At 47.8% G+C, this 22,462-nt stretch overlaps 1 protein-coding gene and 1 long non-coding RNA gene across 3 annotated transcripts in view; one reads left to right on the top strand and one right to left on the bottom strand.

Moving 5' to 3' along the window:
• Window positions 1-5,606, bottom strand: part of CUL1 (cullin 1) — a 43,539-nt gene extending 37,933 nt beyond the window's left edge. For both annotated transcript variants that reach the window (XR_014503863.1, XM_083407042.1), the window contains exon 1: window positions 5,411-5,606. The gene's annotated coding sequence lies outside the window, so the exon portion shown is untranslated. The remainder of the gene's footprint in view (window positions 1-5,410) is intronic.
• Window positions 1-22,462, top strand: part of LOC310661331 — a 125,222-nt gene that overhangs the window by 32,719 nt on the left and 70,041 nt on the right. The window lies entirely within an intron of this gene.

Here is a 22,462-nt window from a genome sequence, read left to right on the forward strand (position 1 = left end):
CTGTACCAAGAGCTCAAGCTCATCTTGTTTATTTCCCATGCTTTGCGCATTAGTGTACAGACATTGAAGTCCATTAATCATTCCCCCGTGTCTCCTATTTAAGGATTTTTTCCTCCCACCACTAGGTCTGCTTGCTGTTTGCTCCATTTGGTCTATGACATTTGGATGATCATCTTCATCAATTGATAGACACCTACCTTCAGGAGCACTGTCTCCCTCCCCCACATTAGTCAGTTTAAAGCCCTCCTGATGAGGTTTCTGAGATTTTTGGCAAAAACACTCCTCCCAACCGTTGTGAGGTGCAGCCCATCGCTTGCCAGAAGTCCACCTTCAAGAAACTGCAGTCCGTGATCTAAGAATCCAAACCGTTCCTGTTTACACCATTTGCGAAGCCAGCTGTTCACTTCCACTATTTTCCCCTCTCTCCCTGGGCCACGTCGTTCAACTGGGAGGACAGATGAGATGACGATTTGTGCATTTAATTGCTTCAATTTCCTGGGTTAGCGGAGTCTGTAACCTGAAGCATATGTAACCCGAGGTACCACTGTACACTGTTCTGTTCACCAACCAGATTAGGTTCCAGTCTCACCTTTTCCCACATTTTCACACTTCATAAGGGTATATGGGCTACCCAGAACAAAAAGAGTATTTGCAAAGGAAAACAGAACACATTTTATGCAAAGGGGGTTCAATGAAGAGTCAGAATCTATGTGTCTCTGACAATATGCACGCTGGTTTGAATCATAGAATTGTAGTTGGGAGGGATCCCAAGGACCATCCAGTCAAACCTCCTGCAATGCAATAATCTCCACACGTAGTCCGTCCAATTTGAAGCTGAACACAGATTGCCCATTGTCAGTTTGCCTCCGTTATATGCATACAAGTCTACAATCCTGCACACACTTACTAGACAGTAAGTCCTCTGAGACATACTTCTCAGGAAACATGCATAATTTTGTGCTGTTAATTTTTGAACCAATTTTAGCATTGGGCTCACACTTGGGGTTTATCAGCTTGTACAAGAGGAGCAGCCTAAGATCGCTTTACCATTCAAGATGTTTGACATAAAGAGGGGGTTTTGAACATCGATGGGCGTGCATGTGACTTTTAACTTCAATGAACAGAATTACAAAACTTCCACTAGTATTAATAGAATGACTGATTTAGAAGGCAAATCCCCATTTGTGCATACTCTATTTGCACACAACCACACATATGTGCAGCGCTGGGATCCCAGAAATGGGGGGGGGGGGGCATGCTGGAAAGTCCTCCTGGTTTGCAAGGAGACCCTCCCCAGAGCTTGAAGAGCTCTCTCCTCGTGAGCCACCAGGACTCTCCAGGGTGCTCCCCATTATACATGATTTCACGTACGCATGCAGGGGCCCGGAACAGAAGCCCCACGTAAATGCAGTCTCACTCCTTAGTAAACATGGTTAAGAATGCGCTTAGTCAGGTACCAGCCTATGTAAAAAATCACTTGACTGAAAAAACCCTACAGCAGTTTATCTGCAAACATTATGTGAAACCACAAATTATGTTATTATAGGTACATAATTTCAGGACTGATTTGGTATTTACAGGGGTTTATGATAGGTAACATTGCTATCTAAATTTGAGGGCCCCCCCCCCCTTTGCACATGAGAGTTGGCCCAAATGGCCCTGCTACATCACCTCCATTTGCCCTGCAGCCAATTAGTATAGAACAGGGCCCAGCAAATTTTTTTAGTAGCAGCTGGTCCACTGTCCCTCAGACCTTGTGGTGGGCTAGACAATAAGCACCGGGAGCTGGAAGAAGAGGCAAGGGGGGCAAGTAGTCCTCCTCCCCACCCCCCAGCCCCAGTGCTTACCTTCCCAGGGGCTGACGTTGCCGCCACCACCACCACCGCTGCTTCTGCTTCTCGTTGGTAGGCAGAGCAAGCTCATCCGCTCCACTCTCTGGCCCAAAGGAGCACCAGAGCAGTGACAGTGGCAGCAGCGGAGGGAAGATGAGTGGCACGAAAGGGCTGGCTCCAGAGAGGGGGTTCTTAAAATGGCACTCAGCCCAGCTCCCTTCTTCCTCTAGGCAGGGCGGGGAGAATCCAGGAGGGAGGGAGGAGGTGCCACCGCAGTGGGGGGGGGGTGGAATGCCACAGGGGGGGAAATGGCGCAGCCCGAACGAACAGAATCCCCACGCCAATCCACGGACAGTCCGTGGGCCGGATCCTGAAGGCAATTGGGCCTGATCCGGCCCGCAGCCCTTAGTTTGCCGGTCCCTGGTATAGAGCAACCCCTTTTATTTAAGAAAAGCTCATTTTTAAAAAAGTACAGTCAAACCTTGGCTCCCAAACACTTCCGTTTTGGAACGTTTCAGCTCCCAAATGCCGAAAACCCAGAAGTAAATGTTCTGGTTTTCGAATGTTTTTCGGAAGCCGAACGTTAAGTGCAGGAAGCTCCTGCGACCAATCGGAAGCCGTGCCTCAGTTGTCGAACATTTCATAAGCCAAACTGGCTTCCAGAACGAATTACATTCAAGAACCGAGGTTTGTCTGTATTTACAATAACTGCAGGTACTGTCTCAGAAGATGGAATATATTTTCTATTGACCATTTATACTGCACCACAGTCAAAGCTTGTGTCTTCTTCAGTGCAATTACTTTATTAAACACACATCCACGTAAATTTGATCAATCTATTACAGCTCATATAATTTATTATATAGGTAATCATCCCAATTCAGATCCAAGAGAGGTTGAAGAGTTTGGATTTGATATCCCACTTTATCACTACCCGAAGGAGTCTCAAAGCAGCTAACATTCTCCTTTCCCTTCCTCCCCCACAACAAACACTCTGTGGGGTGAGTGGGGCTGAGAGACTTCAGAGAAGTGTGATTGGCCCAAGGTCAGCCAGCAGCTGCATGTGGAGGAGCGGGGAAGCGAATCCGGTTCCCCAGATTACGAGTCCACCGCTCTTAACCACTACACCACACTGGCTCTTGTAAACCAGTAACATATAGTTTTAAAGCTGAAACAGATGGAATATCCACCATGCTTCAGAAACAAAAATGGAAACTTTAAAAAAGTAAAATGAAATAAAGAAACCAAGAGAGGAGAAGATGCACAAGAACTGGTAAGATCAAAAGGAGTCATGGTAATAGAGCCAGTAGCCTATGCTGCACTGTTATACACAAGAAAGCATTAAAGTACTTCAATATTGGTGTCTTATTTCTTATTTGCACATAGTTTTGTAAAAGAGGAACTCATCTGAATACAGAAAACATGTGTAGCAGAGCAATGAAAAAAAAACCTTTCCAGCTACTGTTTTGTGTTCAACTGTTTTGTGTTTTTAAGTCTCCTTCTGAACACATATACCATGACTCAGCCCCACAGGCCCTAACCTATTTGACAGTGTATTCAGAGAGTATTATTACATCTCACATAAGGGTTCTCCCAATTATTACAATGTGAGCATTTGCAAAATTATGCTAACACTTGATCCACTGTAGAAAAAGAAGCAATTATTTAATTCACAAATAAAAAAGAATAGCTTATAAACAAGTCATCTAACATGCCTCAGAGCAAGTTTTGAGCAAAGCAATATAGGAATTGATTATAAAGTACCCCAAGAACAAGTGTCTGTAATAATTATATATACATGTTTCCCCTGGTGGTTCTACTGAGATACTCTTCCATGAGAATATAATTTATTTACAGTCCGCCAACCACAAAGCTACACTTCTACACCCAACTTAAGATGCTGATGAGTCATTTTATGTTGTACTTTTTTTAGGTAAATCACGTCTCTATCACAATACCATTTTGCCAATAAATTTCAAATGCTGTGAACATGAAGAACATTTTGGAGGTGGCAGTTAATACTACCCCAGTTCATGCTTTTATGCAAGTGAAACCCCTAATCAAGCTTGCAATTAGATTTCACTCAATTTGTCTGATCAGGAAATAGTTCCACAATCCCACTAACCTACTTAGGAGTATGCACTTCCTTGTTTTCTTCTGCTGAAGAATTAAGACCTGCTGTCAGGTCTTAGGTTTTTCCAAAATGCACTAGCATTCCCCCCCCCCCCACTTAATACAGAAGTGCAAACTAGAAACTGAATGATACTCTTATCATCGCAAGTTACATGCAAATGTTTTACCACAGTAACAAACCATACTAAGTTTGGCTGTTTACAATTTAATTTAATTTAATTAGTGTCATTTACATAATTCCCTCACTTATCCATTTTGTCTTTGCACAACCCTGTGATGTAGGTTAGGCTGGGGGAAAAAAAAAAAAAACCCTCCCAAAGCCTCATACTTTTGTTTTCCCATACTACAGAAATCAATGTGCATATAACATGTATACTGGCTAATTTTGTTTCACTATTGAAATACGGCAAATTTCAGGGATTTGTATGAAAGACTTTAAACGGGAACTCCACTAGGAGCTACGAAAGTGCGGTTTTATTTAAAAAAAAACCACCATACATAATCCAAAAATAGCACAGTACAGTATAGGTTTCTCCGCACCAGTCTCTCAGCAGATGAGCTTTCAAACATCAATATTCTCTCTCAAAATACAGCTACGTATTAGGGCAGTTAGAGCAGGGATTCAATGGAATGAATTTAAGAGGAATTGCACGTCTGGCAGAGATGCGCTTGCTTCCTTAGGGAAACGAAATCTAAGCAGTCGTGTTTCCTTCCTGTCCACCACAAAGCGACTGCGAAGCGGAGGGAGCGCGCCTAAGGAACGGGCGGGCAGAAGGAGCGACGCGGCGGATTTCGAGGGGGAAAGGGATCTCTGGGCGAGGGAGCGAGGCGGAGCAGCCGCCCTAAACAGGGCGAAAGGGATCCCCAGGCGGGCGCAGCTGAGCCTCGGAGTCCCTGCGGAGAGCCATGGGGACCAACGGGGGGTGGGTCCCCGAGGGGATCCCCGGGGAGGGCTTTCCGAGGGAGCCACGGCGAGGCGAGGGAGAGGCCAGGCCCCGAGGGAGGCCAAGGCAGCGCCGACCGAAGCCCTTCCGTTCTCCGCGAGGACACGGGACCAACGAGCGAGGGAAGCTCCGGGGGCGCCGCCGGGGGACAGCAACGGAGCCCCGGGGAACTCGGGGCGGGCGGGAGGCTCCCGCGAGGCCTCCCTCGGAGGCGCTGCGAGGAGATGCCGGTTCGTGGCCGCCCTCGCGGCCCCCCTGCGCCGCCGGACTCCCGAGGAGGAGGAGGAGCGGCCCCGGCCAACCCCCGCCCTCCCCTCGCCGAAGCCCGCGCGCGCCGCGGCCTCCCTCGCCCTCCCTCTCGGGCTGCGCCACAGCCCCGGCCAGGCCCGCGCCCCCGCCGCCTCCGGGCCTCTCCTCCCGGCCAGACCCCCGCCGCCTCCCGCGCCCGGCCGGACTCCCGCCTGGCCTGGGCCCCCCGGGCGACGGGCCCCGCCGACTCACCGGCCCCATGGCGCGCGCCTCGCAGAGTCCGTCAGGCAGGCAGGGCCCGGCGGCCTCGTCTCCACACAGGCCAAGGCAGCCCGCCTCTTCCGCTTCCGGGTCGGGCGCCGCCGAGGAGTCGCGTCACCGGAGCGTCATCCCTGCGTCATGGCCCCGCCGGGCGGCCTGCCGGCTCTGCTCCGCCTGCGCGCCCGAGGCCCGGAGGGAGGCCGGGAGGGGCCAAGGCGGGGCGGGCGAGTCGCGGGCGGCGGGGCGGGCGCCCCTCCGGCAGGCGGCGCCGGAGGATGCTGGGAGTTGGAGTCCTCAGGGCCAAGACGAAGGTGCAGCTGCGGCGCTTTAGGCTGACCTCGGCCTAAAAATGCAGGCGGCGTCATCTTCATCCTCTTCGTATGCCACCTTTCCACAGGGAAAAGTGCTCCAGGCCTCTTACAGCAAGTCAAGAGTTGCCCCATGGCAACTACGAGAGAGATGGGCAATAAATAGAACACAAAGTACACAAGACAATTTCCATGTACAGTGGTACCTCGGGTTACAGACGCTTCAGGTTACAAACTCTGCTAACCCAGAAATAGTGCTTCAGGTTAAGAACTTTGCTTCAGGATGAGAACAGAAATCGTGCTCCGGCGGCGCAGTGGCAGCAGGAGGCCCCATTAGCTAAAGTGGTGCTTCAGGTGAAGAACAGTTTCAGGTTAAGAACGGACCTCCGGAATGAATTAAGTACTTACCATAACCTGAAGTACCTCTGTAATCATAATGAGACCTAAAAATAAAGGCACACAGAACAACCACCACCCAAGGAAACACGGAGCAAGGCCACAGCCCAGCAGGCCCGTCTGTCTGCCTGCCCACCACTCCAGGCCTCGCCCTCCCCACTCTGGGCAGCTTCCAACAGGATATTAGAAACACAATAAAACATCAAACATTAAAAACTTCCCTAAGCAGAGCTGCCTTCAGGTGTCTTCTAAAAGTCAGATAGTTGTGGGAGGGCGTTCCACCGGGTGCATTTTTTTATGCTTTACTGGTTTCCAAATATAAAAAACATCACAAAACAAAAAAAACCAAATCAAACAATATATAGTAATCAACACAAGGCATTCCAAAAGCGAACTAAAGACGATTTACACTTCTTGCATACCAAAATTGAGTTCATCCTTCGCTTGATCTAATATGACTTCCGATCCCCCCACTGTGGTTCCAAGGTTTCCTTTCGCTGCTCACTAGGCTTTATTTCCAGCTCTGCTTCCCGCCAGCCACTGGAGGACATTGCCGGCTACTCTTTGCACAACAAAAGAGAAGAGGCAGGAACAGAAGCCAACTTGTACCTGGATAGGTTCCTTCACCCAGAAGATGTTCCAGTGTCATTACCTGGACCAGCAGAAGCTGAGGGGATTGAGGCAGGAAGCGAGAACAGTATTGCAACAATAGGGGAAAGCAGATATAAATCACAAGGAATAACTACAGCCCTATTGTTGTGCTTGCTAATAGTATTTTAACTCATTTTGCAGTTGGGAGCTCTGACCAGGGAGACTTCCACCATGAAGCCCAACTGGTCAGGTGGTACCCTGTGCGGAAAATTTCTTGTCACCCCCCCCCCCTTTGATATTTATTTATTTATTTTTGTCTGCAAAAATGGTTTTACATTATTTCATATTTTCTTACAAAGGAATGTGAATTCTGAGCCTCTGATAACAAGTAGGCGACTATGGACAGATACTTAAATCTACAGGATGGATTGTGTTATTTTATTTATATTTATTGCTTATTTATTTAATAAAATTTATTTTAAAAAACTTGCAAAGTGGTTTACCAAAACAAAAAAACACCACAGCAGTAAAATCAAGAAAAATTAACAATCCTACTTTAAAACATACAAAAGTAAAATATTAAGATTAAAATTACTTCACCTTCCTAAGCATCTAGGTATGCTTGCCTAAAGAAGAAAAGAGTCTAGCAAAGTCACGTGCTTTGTTGAAATTTCAGCCTTCACGACATAGGAAAATGGCCAAGTAAACAGCTATTTTTTTGGAAGAGGGTCAAGATATGCATGCAATTTCATATGTAGCTATATAATCCCTAGTGTAGTAAGACCTTTAGAACAGGCATTTTGAAAAAAAAAGTTTTTTTATGAACCGCCGGGTGGTGCTGTGCGTTAAACCACAGAGCCTAGGACTTGCCGATCAAAAGGTCGGCGGTTCGAATCCCTGCAACAGGGTGAGCTCCCGTTGTTCGGTCCCAGCTCCTGCCAACATAGCAGTTTGAAAGCACAAATTGCAAGTAGATAAATAGGTACAGCTCCAGCAGGAAGGTAAACAGCATTTCCGTGTGCTGCTCCGGTTCGCCAGAAGCAGCTTAGTCATGCTGGCCACATGACCCGGAAGCTGTCTGCGGACAAACGCCGGCCAATAAAGCGAGATGAGCGCCGCAACCCCAGAGTCGGTCACGACTGGACCTAATGGTCAGGGGTCCCTTTACCTTACCTTTAGTAGGGCAGTAATTGTTCCTTGATAATTTGTCACCCCCCTCCATGATGCCCCCCCTTTCCTACGCCCCTGGATTCTTCCATTTCTCCATGGTCTGAGCTGAGCCCCTACTTCCCATATCTTATTTGCATCTCTATTTCTCTGCTTTCATTAACATAGAAAGCACAAGTCTGATTGATACAGTCTAATTGATGCTCTAAAACCATTTCCCCCAAAGAATCTATTTCTGTCTGGAGTCCAATTATGGCCTCGTAAGTGCTGTTAGCTAAGCCCTCCATTCCCTTAGAAATCCAGGATCAGGCTACTCCTAGGTTAGGGAAGATTATTGCAGGAAACCTATCCCCTTCTGTGATGTCACTGCACCCCCCCCCCCATTGTGCTGAGGTGGGGGTTAATTGATGGAACCCTGCTGGAAAATCATAGGCCAGTGTACATGTTCCATCCTATCATGGAAGAAGGAATTTACCTGCCCATGTTCCACTTACCTAGTAGATTCCTGCTGACAAGTCACAAAGTACCTGAGCCTGGTACACAGACTTCTGCAGGGCAGCTACAGTTTGGGTAACACCAGGAAACCTTGAAATTGCCAAAAGGGACAAATTCACCTTCTGTCCTTTTACACCATTTCCCAACAGAATGTTGCTATGATTCCCATAGACCCAGGGGTCATTAAGATTTTTGAGGCTTGACACATTAGCTATTGGTACAATAAATGGGCAATTTGGGTACTGGCCAACATTCTGCTTTTTCCAGGGCCTAGTGCACTTATTCAGTGGCGTAGCGTGGGGGGTGCCAGGGGTGCGAGCCGCACCGGGCGCAACATTTGGGGGGGCGCAAGTCCAGAGGGAAGGGACAAGCAATCGAGGCTTGGTTGGGGGGAGGGATCGTCGTCTCCGTTTGGCCGGAGGAAGCGGGAGGGAAAAGAGCCGCTCAGCAGCTGCAGCAGCAGGGAGGAGGAGGTGGAGGAGGAGGAGGTGGAGGAGCAGCAAAGCCGGGAGGAGGAGGGTGGAGGCACCGCCTGCCTGCCGCAGGATCCAATCCGAGCCTGCTAATCGCTTGCTCAAAGAGGCAAAGGAAGAGGTGGAGGCGGAGCCACTGGCCCGGCAAGGAGGAAAGTTGGAGAGAGCAGCGCGCCTGGGCGCAGCGAGGTTGGGTAGGTGCGTGCGCCCTGGCTGGCTGCCCGCCTCCCGGGCTCAGTGCCTCCATGACCCCTCCAGCGGCGATGGGAGAGATCGGGGGTCTGGGCTTCCGAGATACCCTGGAGTGAAATCCTGCTTCACCTTCTTGGGAGTCCCTCTCTTATGCTTTGGGGGGGGGGTAGCAAGGGGGAAGAATAATGATTTCCTCCACCACCAGCCCCAAATTCTATAGTAAGAGAAATTGGGGGCCAAGCCAACTGGGGAAATGGTGAGTCTCTAACTATAGAGCTCAGGTATTTAGGAGCAAGCTGGCTCTGCCCATAGGGAGGAAAAGCACTCTGTGCAAGCTCAGAAAACCCATGCCATGCCACTGCGCGCTCGCACTCGCAGCTCTCTGCCCCTACCTGGCTCACTCACTCTCTCTCACTGCAGTGCTGGCTGTGCGAATCCGATCGGAGCCGCCGGGTCGCCGCCCACTGTGGAGGGGAGAGGGTGCCAGGTGTGCGGTGCGGTGCGGAGAGTGAGGGACTATCTGGGGGAGGGACAGTGCAGCGTGGGGGGGGGGCAAATTACTTGCCTTGCCCCGGGTGCTGACAACCCACGCTACGCCACTGCACTTATTCTTAGGAATTTCTCCTTCCCACTGGAAACATACTTCTGCAGCACCCAGAAATCTCTTGTTTGGGGGTAACTTTCCAAACGTTTGCACCACACGATGGGAAATGTGAGTAACATTTACCTGCAGTATCACTGGGAACATTCGGGTGGTGTTTTGTTCTGAAATACTCAGGGGTTGTGCACCAGAAGGAAATCCTTGCTGGGAGTAGGACATGGGGAACAATTAGTGAGGTTAACCTGTTTCATTATCGTGTTGGTGTATGCTAGGAAAGTATTGCTTTCCCATCCTGCCCAAATCCAAGCAGGGCCAAAGAGCAATATCCAGACTTTCATTGTGGTGACAGTTGGAATAGTCTCAGGACAATGAGTTTGGCAAGACCTTTCCTTGGCCTCCCTATGACAATGACCACTTCAAGAGGATTCTGGTATCTCCACAGATCACCTCCTGCCTTTACCGTAACTGTTGTCTTGTGTTACTACAAAATGGAAATGGGAGAGGTGTCCCCTTGGTTCCCCGGTCAAGGTAAAGTGTAAAGTCCTATGCCTAATTTTTTGTTAATCCAAACCCTTTTATGTTTCCTGTTGACGTGTGTTTCCTGTAAACAAATGATGTCCTATTTCTTTTTCATTAATATGTACTCTATTTTGTTTCTTTTTGACTTGTTGTTTTTACATTTATATTCTATGAAATAAGTTTTAATTCCATTACTTTTTATTTCTGTAGACTCTTCAAATAAACAAAAACATAGATACACCAGTAAAAAACAAAATATTTTTATTCTATTTTTCTTCTTTCTGTTTCTTCCTAATCCCCTTTGGAATCTTCCTTTTCTTTCTGACATGCCTTGTAGACCACCATTTTGCCTGTACTTTCTCTCTTCCTTTTTACTCCTTTCCACCTCCACGCTTTCCCCTCTCCTCATTCTCCGTCACAATGAGACCCCCGTCACTGCTCCGTTTTGTTGGGGACCATGCAGACAAGCCCCAGCTTAACAGCAAGGCCAGCCATCTGCCCTCTCCTTCCTCGGTCACCCTGCCCTGTTCCAAAAGCCCTGTTCTTCCTTTCAACAACAGTCTCTGATGGGAACCAAGCCCCAAGTCTGCAAGATCTCCCAGTCGTAAATGCCTGTAAGCTAGCCAGTTCTTATGCCACTCTTTAATATGCAATAATTTTTTTATTCTTTAGAACGTTCTCTTTTGCAAAGTTCTTTTCCACAGTTGTTAAAACTGCACTGAGGTAGACCTCCTTTTCTCCTTCCCTCTTGCCTTTGTTTTAAATTCCAAGTTATTTCTTTTCATTCCACATACCTTCGTTATGTAAAATTTGTTCTTTATTACTGAAGAGCAATGTTTGTAACTTCAATTCCACTCTTCAGAGAAGTTTAGCACCGGTTTGCTCAAGTCCTGAGGCGTCTCACAGCCGGAAATGCACTGTTCCAAATGCTGAGGTTCTCCCTTCCTCCGTCACTTTTTAAGCAGTGCTGGAGCAATCGAGAAACCCCTTTTCTGTGTTGCTTGATACTCCTAAAGCTTAAGACCCCCTCTTAAGCCTTTTCAGAGGTTTATGTTGCCTTTGTTTCACCCCTCAACACAGCAAGGCAACTAAACTCCCACTGACAATTGTGTCCCTAGACATCCTCAAAGCTTGTGATTGCTTAGAATGGAAATACCTACTAGCAGTACTAACATAAAAATTGGTCCCAAATTCTTACAAACCCTCAAACAAATATACTCCCAAGCCTCAGCAAAATGCAGGACTAACAGCATGGACTCTAATACCATAGCAACACAAAACAAGGATGCCCACTATCTCCCTTCCTTTTCACCCTGACTCTGGAACCTCTAGCAATCTGAATATGAGCAGCCACAGACATCAAGGGAGTGGAAATAAAAGGCAGAACCTATAAATTAGGGCTCTTGGCAGATGACCTAATGGTCACAACATCAGACCCCCATAAACACAGCAACCTCCCTAATCAGAGAACTCAACACATTTGCAGTGGTGTCGGGCCTACAGCTAAATTTTGCAAAGTCTGAGGCTATGTGCTTCAACACCCACCCTCATACTCAAAAATAATTCTCCAACATCACCAAGTTCAGATATCCAGGGGTACAAAAAACCAGAAACCTCAACAAATTATACCTCCACAACTACAACCCCTTGTGGTGACAAATCAACAAAGACCTGAGGAGATGGAACAACACCAACTTCAGTCTCTCAGACAAGATATCCATGATCAAAATGATCATCCTCCCAAAATTAACCTACTTATTTCAACCCCCACCCCCAAATATGGATTATCCCAGCCCAACTTCGCAAATGGCAGAAAACATTACACTCATTTATCTTCTCACACACAAAAAAACCCAAGAATAAGCCTCAAATACCTGCACCTTCCCTCCTCAGAAGAAGGATGGGAAATCCCCAACATAGAGCATATTACATCACCAACCAAGTACACCACATAATCCTGTATAGACTAGAAGATGAGACAAAACAATAGGTACACCTAGAAAGGACACAATTGAAAATACCCGCACCACAGCATACCCATTCCTCCCAAAAAAACTAAGGAAAATCCCCACAACACTAAACAGTTCACACAGACCATGCTTAAATCATTGAAAGAAGAAGTAGGTAAACTGTCCCTAACCCACTAATACGCCTAGCAGACTTCTACAAAAATAACAAACCCAAATCAACACAAGAAATAGAAGACAAACCAGGGGACACCCAAATAGAATAAGATGCCTTCACCCTGGTGTCAGAGAAGTTCCCTTTCTGACAGATGGAGCGGAATCTGAAGGGCAGAGGGGAGAGCCAGAGACTAGCAGGAATCTGACTCCTTTTCACAGTGAGAGTGAGATAAACTTATCTCGCTCAGGAGTGCAGCCTAGCAATTCTGAAAGTAACAGAGAAAGGGATGAAGAAGAAGAGGGGGAAGGCTAGGAGGAGTAGAGTCACCAAAAAGCCAGAAATTGAGCACCCCAAAAAGTGCATGACAGGAAAAGTAAAGGGGAGGAGGCTTGCTTCCACCAGGGGGAAAAAGAGGCTAGATCCGGCAACTGACTCCGAAAGCGACGAATGAGTTAATGAAGCTCAGACTGCTGATTAATTGCTGAATTGTTAATTGCTGTTAATTGTTAATTGCTGAATAAATCTGAAGTAATAAATCTGTCAGAGACTGCTTTGTGTGAAAGAGCCTACCAACCTGACACCTGGCATGGTTCCCCTTTATCACATACACAGCTCAACAAGACAACAACAAAAACCCACCAACGGCATGCAAATCAATCTGGCTAACCTGATCCAAAAACACCCACCCACCCCATTCACACATCAAAACAAATTTCACTACAGCCAATCAAAGACAACCAACCACACCTTAGGCCACCCCCCCAACCTCTCTCACCACCAAAGAAATACAACAAGCAAATAGTAAAGAACCCACACAAGTGAAGCTGACACAAAACCCCACACATACACTACGTATAATAGAAGCATTGCTACCCGACCCCACCCCACTCACCATTCCCCCCTCCCCCTCTTACCCCTTTTCTTCCTAACCTAAACAAAAAGAAAAAACACTTTGTACTATGGATAATTAGATTTGAATTTCATTTATTACTAAGGCTTCCAGTGTTTAATCAGTTTTAATTGTGTAAATGAATAAAGTATGTCAAGGTGGAAAAAAACCAAACAAGCAACCCTATCCAGAAGGTTCATAGCGTTGAGAAGGTTATCGCCTGCCAAATAGACATCAGGGTAAAGTTGTCCCTCTTGGCTGTGGCCTGGCAGGTTGGTGGCTTGCGCCCAGCCGAGGACAGCTGTGGGCAGGATTCCTGCATGGCAGGGGATTGGACTAGATGACCCTTGGGGGTCATATACCTTTAGGCACCAGGAGAGAACATTCCCCTTCAACCAGGCCGTGGGCTGATTAGTCTTCTACAACCTTTTAGATGTATTTTGGGGGCGGGCGGGTATAGTTTAGTTTTCCTTTTCTTTTATCTATTTGTGCTTTTTATGCAATATTTTTATCCTGTGAATTGCCCTGAGATCTTCAGATGAAGGGTGGTATATAATTTTTTTTAGCGAGGTATGTGTGTGTATATTCACGGAGACACACACACACACACGTGTTTCCTGTGGCGGACCTGCAGTTGGTTCATTGGAAGTGAGGGATTTAGCAACCATAAAAGGGATCCTGAACTACTCCTTTTCTGAACTGCCTTGTGTTTTCACTTGTTTGATGTGACAGAGAGTTGGACATTTTGACTAAACAACCTCCAAATTCACATATTTGGCCGCTCTTAAGTAAGTACAGAATAAAATGTGTTTTTTCATCTCATTGGCGTTCTTCCCTTATGCTTGGCAGAAAAACCCATTGCCTCAGATAGCAGAACCAGTCATTTTCATAAATTGACAGCAGGTATAGTCTACCAGCATGGAAACACCTTGTTGTTTTTGCTATTTCTACCATTAAAAACAAAACACAAAACAAAATTCCCCTCCCTTTGACTCTAATGAAAATCAAGAAATTGCAATAGCTCTCTCTGCCCCTCAGATAGAGAGATCTAAATAATCCCATGGTCCCTGGGTCAGTCTCCTAAGCCTAAAGTGGTGAGGGGGGGGGGAGAGACACCTCCCAAGCAGCCTAATGAGAACAGTGTGAGCAATGGTCACAGATTGCTTGATGGCTGACTGCTGAGGGGCGGGAAGGGGAAAGGGGGGGGCAAGTACTCCACAAGGCTCCATTCTGTTGCAGGTTGCCTTTCTTTCTTTCTTTCTTTCTTTCTTTCTTTCTTTCTTTCTTTCTTTCTTTCTTTCTTGTAGAATGTAATGGTCCACTTCAGTTTGTTTCCGACCGCTTATAACATGAAAAGGTTGTGATACACTGGGGAACATTTTTTTTTTTTTTCATTTTCTGTTGCATGAGATTTTTCAACTGTTCTTATATGTTATTTCAATGCTGATTTCAAATCTGAAATCGATTTTCGTGTACGTGGTATAGTTATCTTTCAATTTCCAACTTTTGCAGATAGATATGTCATATTAACACTGGGGATAGGTGGACACGTTGATCTAACCTAACCAGATGGTAATTATTGTTTTGCAAACTTAATTTTTCTTTATTTTTATAGTTTTGTAACCTAAATATTAGTATTTTTCAGAATGGACACATGACAAAAATGGGTAAACAAGCCTGATGCCTTTTGTTATGTATGCGGCTGCTACGCACTTCCTCGTCAAAGATGCAATATAACAGTGTTTGTGAGGCATGCCTATAAAAGCTATTTTGAAATTCCCCTGAGCGACCAAGACAAGAAATGGGCTCCGCATATTGTTTGTCACAATTGTGAGGAAATGCTTAGAGACTGGACAAAAGGAAAATGGAAGAGTATGCCTTTTGGGGTTCCCATGGATCACACAAGTGACTGCTATTTTTGTCTGGTCAATACGAAGGGTATCGGCAAGAAAAACCGACATGCTGTCGCCTATCCCAGTATTCCTTCAGCATGTGGGACAGCCGAGCTTGAGACAAACACTGGATACAGAAGGAGTGACCCATCTGTGAAACTCTGGAAGCAGGGATGCCAAACATTGTGAATGAACCAATCATCTGCCAAGACAGGATCATTTCGCCTCCACTTCACATCAAGCTTGGATTGATGAAACAGTTTGTGAGGGCATTAAATACTGAAGGTAAATGTTTTCTGTTATGTACTGATGTTCTCCCCCTGGGCCAACAGGGGGATACTGTAGATAGTTTTCACTCAGGTCCACGTCAGTTATTTTAGGCGGGAAACCCTGGGTTGTTGTTGATACAATGTTGACAGCCGGCTCCTATAAAAGCAGGCCGGCTGAGCTGTTTGCTGTTCAGTTCTGTCCAGCTACAATAAAGAGCTGCTCTGGAGAAATCACTGTGTCATCTACTATGTTCGCCCACAACTTAACACTGGCGACGAGGATGGGATCGATGGACATCAGAGCACAGCCAGATGCAGGCACCCTCTGAGCAGAGCTGAATCACTGAGCTGAATCACTGAGCGAAATCACTGAACAGAACCAATTCAGAGCTGACTGTTCTGGCTAGAGCTCGGTGTTCCATCCATCGCCCTTCACGCCAGCATCGGAACCATGGCTTCACTTGTGCCTCTACCGCCATTTGCGCCAGCCTCTGAATCATGGGACTCCTACCTCGCTCGGTTCGACTGCTACCTCCAAGCCAATGAGCTGACGCAAGTATCACAGGAGCGTAAGCGGGGCCTATTCCTCAGCCTCTGTGGGCCTGAGGTGTTTGAGACGGCCCGAGCATTGGTTGCGCCTGAAGCAGTCCAGGCAACACTGTGGGACACCATCCAAGAGAAGCTCCGCAACCACTATGCACCAAAGCCGTCCAAGATTGCTGCCCGCCATGCGTTCTACCACCGGAACCAGGCAGAGGGGGAGTCAATCAACAACTACACCACCGCCCTGCGACAGGCTGCAATGCTCTGCGAGTTCCGAGACTTAGACGATGCCCTGATGGATCGAATCGTCTGCGGGGTCCGGGACATCCATCTGCAACGGCGTCTCCTCGCCAAGCCAGACCTCACGCTACAGAAAGCCATTGAGGAGGCTGTGGCCTCAGAAGCTGCTGAACGCTCCGCCCAGGAGATCCGCAAGTCCAGCAGCCCGCGTCTTGCTAGGTAGCCAGTTCCAGTGCATCACGAAGAGGCCAGCAGTGATGAGGCATCCTCCAGTGAAGACGATGACGTGCACCAGACAAAGCGGGAGCGCAGGAAGTTCCAACAGAAGTCCAAGGGCCAACCGGAATGTGCCGGCTGCGGAGGCAACCATTCCCGTGCCAAGTGTCGATTCAGAGACGCCATCTGTAGGAAGTGTTCCAGAAGGGGCCACATCGCTAAGGTCTGCCGATCGGCTCTGTCTGACACCCCCCCTTCACCAACTCGCAAGTCCAAGTCTTCACTCCAGTCTGCCAAGGAAAGCTGTTTCGCTCTCACCAACTGCCGCTGCCCGTCTGGAACCACGATTGGCCAAACCGACTCGCCTACACGACGCAAGCTGAACGTCACGGTGCTCATTGAAGGAGCTCCATGTGACATGGAGATCGACACCGGATCTGCCCTGTCCATCGTGTCTTGGAGCACCATCAAAAGACTGGTACCCAGAGTGTCCAAAAGGCAACTTGACTCTCACCGCGTACACCTGAGAGACTACCAGGGAAACGACATTCCCGTGGTAGGCGTTGGCCGGTTCCGGATCGCATTCAAGGATTTTTCGGGCCTGCTCCGGTTGGTGGTGGTCGAAGGCCAGCGGCCAAGCCTCCTAGGGCTAGACTGGTTTGATGCCCTCGGCCTGGAAGTCACCGGCATCAACTGCATCTCTAACGCAGAGACTGAGGGTCTGATCAAAGACTTTGCCGAGGTTTTTGACGGCACTTTGGGGCAATATACAGGTACGCCCATCTCCTTTAGCCTTGATCCACAAGTCGCCCCCATCAAGCTAAAGCCACGCCGGGTTCCCTTCGCTCTCAAGGCTAAGGTGGACGAACAACTGGACAAGCTGATCGCCCAAGGAGTTTTGGAGCCGGTTGACCACGCCAAGTGGGAAACCCCCATCGTCACGCCTGTCAAGCCAGACTGGTCGGGGAGAATCTGCGCTGACTACAAGTGTACGATCAACAAGGCACTTCAGCAGCACGCTTATCCAGTTCCTGTTGTCCAACACCTGCTGCATTCCCTGGGTGAAGGTAAGGTCTTCGCTAAGCTGGACCTTGCCCAAGCCTATCAACAACTGCCCGTTGATGATGCCACTGCTGAAGCCCAGACGATCGTCACCCACCGAGGGGCATTCCGTTGCCGCCGGTTGCAGTTCGGGGTGAGTGTGGCTCCTGGCATCTTCCAAAGCCTTATGGAGCGTCTCCTGCAAGGGCTTCCGGGCGTGGTACCATATTTTGATGACGTCTTGGTGTCCGCAGACTCACACCAGCAGCTGTTCGAGCGCCTCCGTGCCGTGCTGACCAGGTTCCAAGAGGCTGGGCTCAAGGTAAAGAGGGAGAAGTGCCAGATCGCCGTTCCACAGGTGGAGTTCCTGGGCTATCTTATCGACGCCTCCGGACTTCACCCGACCACATCCAAGATCCGCGCTATCCAGCAGGCCCCCATCCCAAAGAACAAGACGGAGTTGCAGGCGTTCCTGGGGCTGCTGAACTTTTATAACATGTTCCTGCCCCACAAAGCCACGGTGGCTGAGCCTCTTCACCGACTCCTCAGCACAAAGACGCCTTGGTCCTGGGGTCATCGGGAGATGGCAGCCTTCAACGCGGTCAAGGCTCTCCTTTCATCGGACAGTGTGCTGGTACAGTACAGTGAATCCAGGCCGCTGGTCCTTGCCTGCGATGCCTCACCTTTTGGCATCGGCGCTGTCCTTAGTCACCGTTTTCCAGACGGAAGAGAAGCACCGCTCGCCTACTTTTCCAGGACGCTATCTCAGACGGAACGGAATTACAGCCAGCTCGACAAGGAGGCACTGGCACTTGTGGCTGGAGTGAAGAGGTTCCATGAATACCTCTATGGCAGGACTTTTGACCTCATCACTGACCAGCTTTACGTGCAGCAATTGCATGTTGATTGCCCTCCTAAAAGACAAAGTCCAGCAACTGGAGGAACGTGTAGCTACGCTCCAAAGAATTAGAGAGCTGGAGCTCTTCTTGGAAGCAACAGAGCACACCGTCTCCACCAAGGAGGAGACAGGGGACTCCCCTGAGAAGGAGGCTAGTTCACCAACACAGGAGCCCGATATGTGGAGAAACGTGACTCAAAGAAGTAGGAGGCCCAGGGTTCGCTCTGATTGTCTAGAAATACACAATCGCTTTGAGGTCCTCTCCCCTAGCATGGAAGACGAAGAGCAGACTCCATTTGAGGATCTCTCCCTCATTACAGTTGATCACGTATACGAAGATGAGCAGCAAAGTCAGTCCTCAGGGAATGTGCAGGCGACCTTGGAACGGACCGCTCACGGAAGAACCCTGACCAAACCTAAGAGAAGGCGTGTGGTGGTGATAGGGGATTCCCTACTGAGGGGAACAGAAGCAGTGATCTGTGGGCCTGACAAGATGTCTCGGGAAGTGTGCTGTCTCCCCGGGGCTAAGATCCAAGATGTAACTGAACGACTGCAAGGAATCATAAAACCCACTGACAAATACCCCTTCCTCTTGGTTCATGTGGGAACCATTGACACTGCAAGCAATAGCCTCCAGAAGATCAAAAGAGACTACGAGGCTCTGGGCAGGAAATTGAAGCAATTAAATGCACAAATCGTCATCTCATCTGTCCTCCCAGTTGAACGACGTGGCCCAGGGAGAGAGAGGAAAATAGTGGAAGTAAACAGCTGGCTTCGCAAATGGTGTAAACAGGAACGGTTTGGATTCTTAGATCACGGACTGCAGTTTCTTGAGGACGGACTTCTGGCAAGCGATGGGCTGCACCTCACAACGGTTGGGAGGAATGTTTTTGCCAAAAAACTCAGAAACCTCATCAGGAGGGCTTTAAACTGACTAATGTGGGGGAGGGAGACAGTGCTCCTGAAGGTAGGAGTCTATTAATTGATGAAGATGATCATCCAAATGTCATAGACCAAATGGAGCAAACAGCAAGCAGACCTAGTGGTGGGAGGAAAAAATCCTTAAATAAGAGACACGGGGGAATGACTAATGGACTTCAATGTCTGTACACTAATGCACAAAGCATGGGAAATAAACAAGATGAGCTTGAGCTCTTGGTACAGCAAACTAAATATGACATAATAGGCATCACTGAAACCTGGTGGGATAAGTCCCACGATTGGAATGTAAAAATGGAGGGATACAATCTATTTCAGAGAAACAGACCAGACAAGAAAGGAGGAGGAGTGGCGTTATATGTCAGGGATGTGTATACCTGTGAAGAGATCCAAGATTTAGAACCTCAAAGCCAAAGTGAGAGCATTTGGGTCAAAATTAAGGGAGAGAAGAATAATAGTGACCTCATTGTGGGAGTTTACTATAGATCCCCAAGCCAAACGGAGGACATAGATGATGCCTTCCTGGAACAGATGGCCAAGCATGCAAAAGGAAGGGAGATAGTAGTAATGGGGGACTTCAATTACCCAGATATTTGTTGGAGGTCAAACTCAGCCAAGAGCATAAGGTCAAACAGATTCCTCACTGGCCTTGCAGACAACTTCATTGTCCAGAAAGTGGGAGAAGCAACAAGAGGAACAGCCATTTTAGATCTGGTCCTAACCAATGTCGATGACCTGGTTAATGGGGTAGAAGTGGAAGGATCATTAGACGCAAGTGATCATGCTCTTCTGAAGTTTACTATACAACGGAAAGGAGCAGCCAAGCATACTAGGACTCAATTTCTTGACTTTAAGAAAGCCGACTTCATAAAACTTAGGGAAGTGCTGGGTGAGATCCCATGGACAGTAATACTAAAAGGAAAGGGAGTTCATGATGGCTGGGAGTTTGTTAAGAGGGAGATAGTAAAAGCACAACTTCAGGCAATACCAATGAGACGGAAACATGGAAGGTGCCTAAAGAAGCCAGGGTGGCTATCTAAAGAACTTTTAACTGAGTTAAGATTAAAAAAGGATGTGTACAAAAAATGGAAAAGGGGGGAAACCACCAAAGAGGAATTCAAACAAATAGCCAGCACGTGTAGACACAAAGTCAGAAAAGCTAAAGCACAGAATGAACTCAGGCTTGCTAGAGAGGTTAAAAGCAACAAAAAAGGCTTTTATGGGTATGTTCGTAGCAAAAGGAAGAACAAAGAAACAGTGGGGTCACTCAGAGGAGAAGATGGTGAAATGCAAACAGGGGACACAGAAAGGGCTGAACTCCTCAATGCCTTCTTTGCCTCAGTCTTCTCCGATAAAGAAAACAATGCCCGACCTGAAGAATTTGGAGCAAATGATTCAGTAGAGAAAACACAGCCCAGAATAACTAAGGAGATAGTACAAGAATACTTGGCTAGTTTAGATGTATTCAAGTCTCCAGGGCCAGATGAACTGCATCCAAGAGTATTAAAAGAACTGGCAGATGTGATCTCAGAACCACTGGCAATCATCTTTGAGAATTCCTGGAGAACAGGCGAAGTCCCGGCAGACTGGAGGAGGGCAAATGTTGTCCCTATTTTCAAAAAGGGGAAAAGAGAGGACCCAAATAATTACCGCCCAGTCAGTCTGACATCAATACCAGGGAAGATTCTGGAGCAGATCATTAAGCAAACAATCTGTGAGCACCTAGAAAGGAATGCTGTGATCACCAATAGTCAGCATGGATTTCTGAAAAATAAGTCATGTCAGACTAACCTGATCTCATTTTTTGACAGAATTACAAGCCTGGTAGATGAAGGGAACGCAGTGGATGTAGTCTAGCTTGATTTCAGCAAGGCATTTGACAAGGTGCCCCATGATATTCTTGTAAAGAAGCTGGTAAAATGCGGTCTTGACTCTGCTACCACTCAATGGATTTGTAACTGGCTGACTGACCGGACCCAAAGGGTGCTCATCAATGGTTCCTCTTCATCCTGGAGAAGAGTGACTAGTGGGGTGCCACAGGGTTCTGTCTTGGGCCCGGTCTTATTCAACATCTTTATCAACGACTTGGATGATGGACTCAAGGGCATCCTGATCAAATTTGCAGATGACACCAAACTGGGAGGGGTGGCTAACACCCCAGAGGACAGGATCACACTTCAAAATGACCTTGACAGATTAGAGAACTGGGCCAAAACAAACAAGATGAATTTTAACAGGGAGAAATGTAAAGTATTGCACTTGGGCAAAAAAAATGAGAGGCACAAATACAAGATGGGTGACACCTGGCTTGAGAGCAGTACATGTGAAAAGGATCTAGGAGTCTTGGTTGACCACAAACTTGACATGAGCCAACAGTGTGACGCGGCAGCTAAAAAAGCCAATGCAATTCTGGGCTGCATCAATAGGAGTATAGCATCTAGATCAAGGGAAGTTATAGTGCCACTGTATTCTGCTCTGGTCAGACCTCACCTGGAGTACTGTGTCCAGTTCTGGGCACCACAGTTCAAGAAGGACACTGACAAACTGGAACGTGTCCAGAGGAGGGCAACCAAAATGGTCAAAGGCCTGGAAACGATGCCTTATGAGGAACGGCTAAGGGAGCTGGGCATGTTTAGCCTGGAGAAGAGGAGGTTAAGGGGGGATATGATAGCCATGTTCAAATATATAAAAGGATGTCACATAGAGGAGGGAGAAAGGTTGTTTTCTGCTGCTCCAGAGAAGCGGACACGGAGCAATGGATCCAAACTACAAGAAAAAAGATTCCACCTAAACATTAGGAAGAACTTCCTGACAGTAAGAGCTGTTTGACAGTGGAATTTGCTGCGAAGGAGTGTGGTGGAGTCTCCTTCTTTGGAGGTCTTTAAGCAGAGGCTTGACAACCATATGTCAGGAGTGCTCTGATGGTGTTTCCTGCTTGGCAGGGGGTTGGACTCGATGACCCTTGTGGTCTCTTCCAACTCTATGATTCTATGATTCTATGATTCTATGATTCTATGATTCTATGACCACAAGCCGCTCCTGGGCCTCCTCGCCGGTGATCGTCCAACTCCACCGGTCCTCTCGCCGCGCATGCTGCGATGGACTGTTTTCCTGGCTGCCTACCACTACCGGCTCGTCCATCGCCCGGGGAAATCGATGGGCCATGCTGATGCCCTCAGCCGTTGCCCTCTTCCAGCATTTGTGGAAGACCCGGCTCCAGCTTCATCGCTCCTCCTGATTGAGGATCTTC

This window comes from Podarcis tiliguerta, assembly GCF_965153285.1.
Source record: "Podarcis tiliguerta genome assembly, chromosome: 12".
Lineage (NCBI taxonomy): Eukaryota > Metazoa > Chordata > Lepidosauria > Squamata > Lacertidae > Podarcis > Podarcis tiliguerta.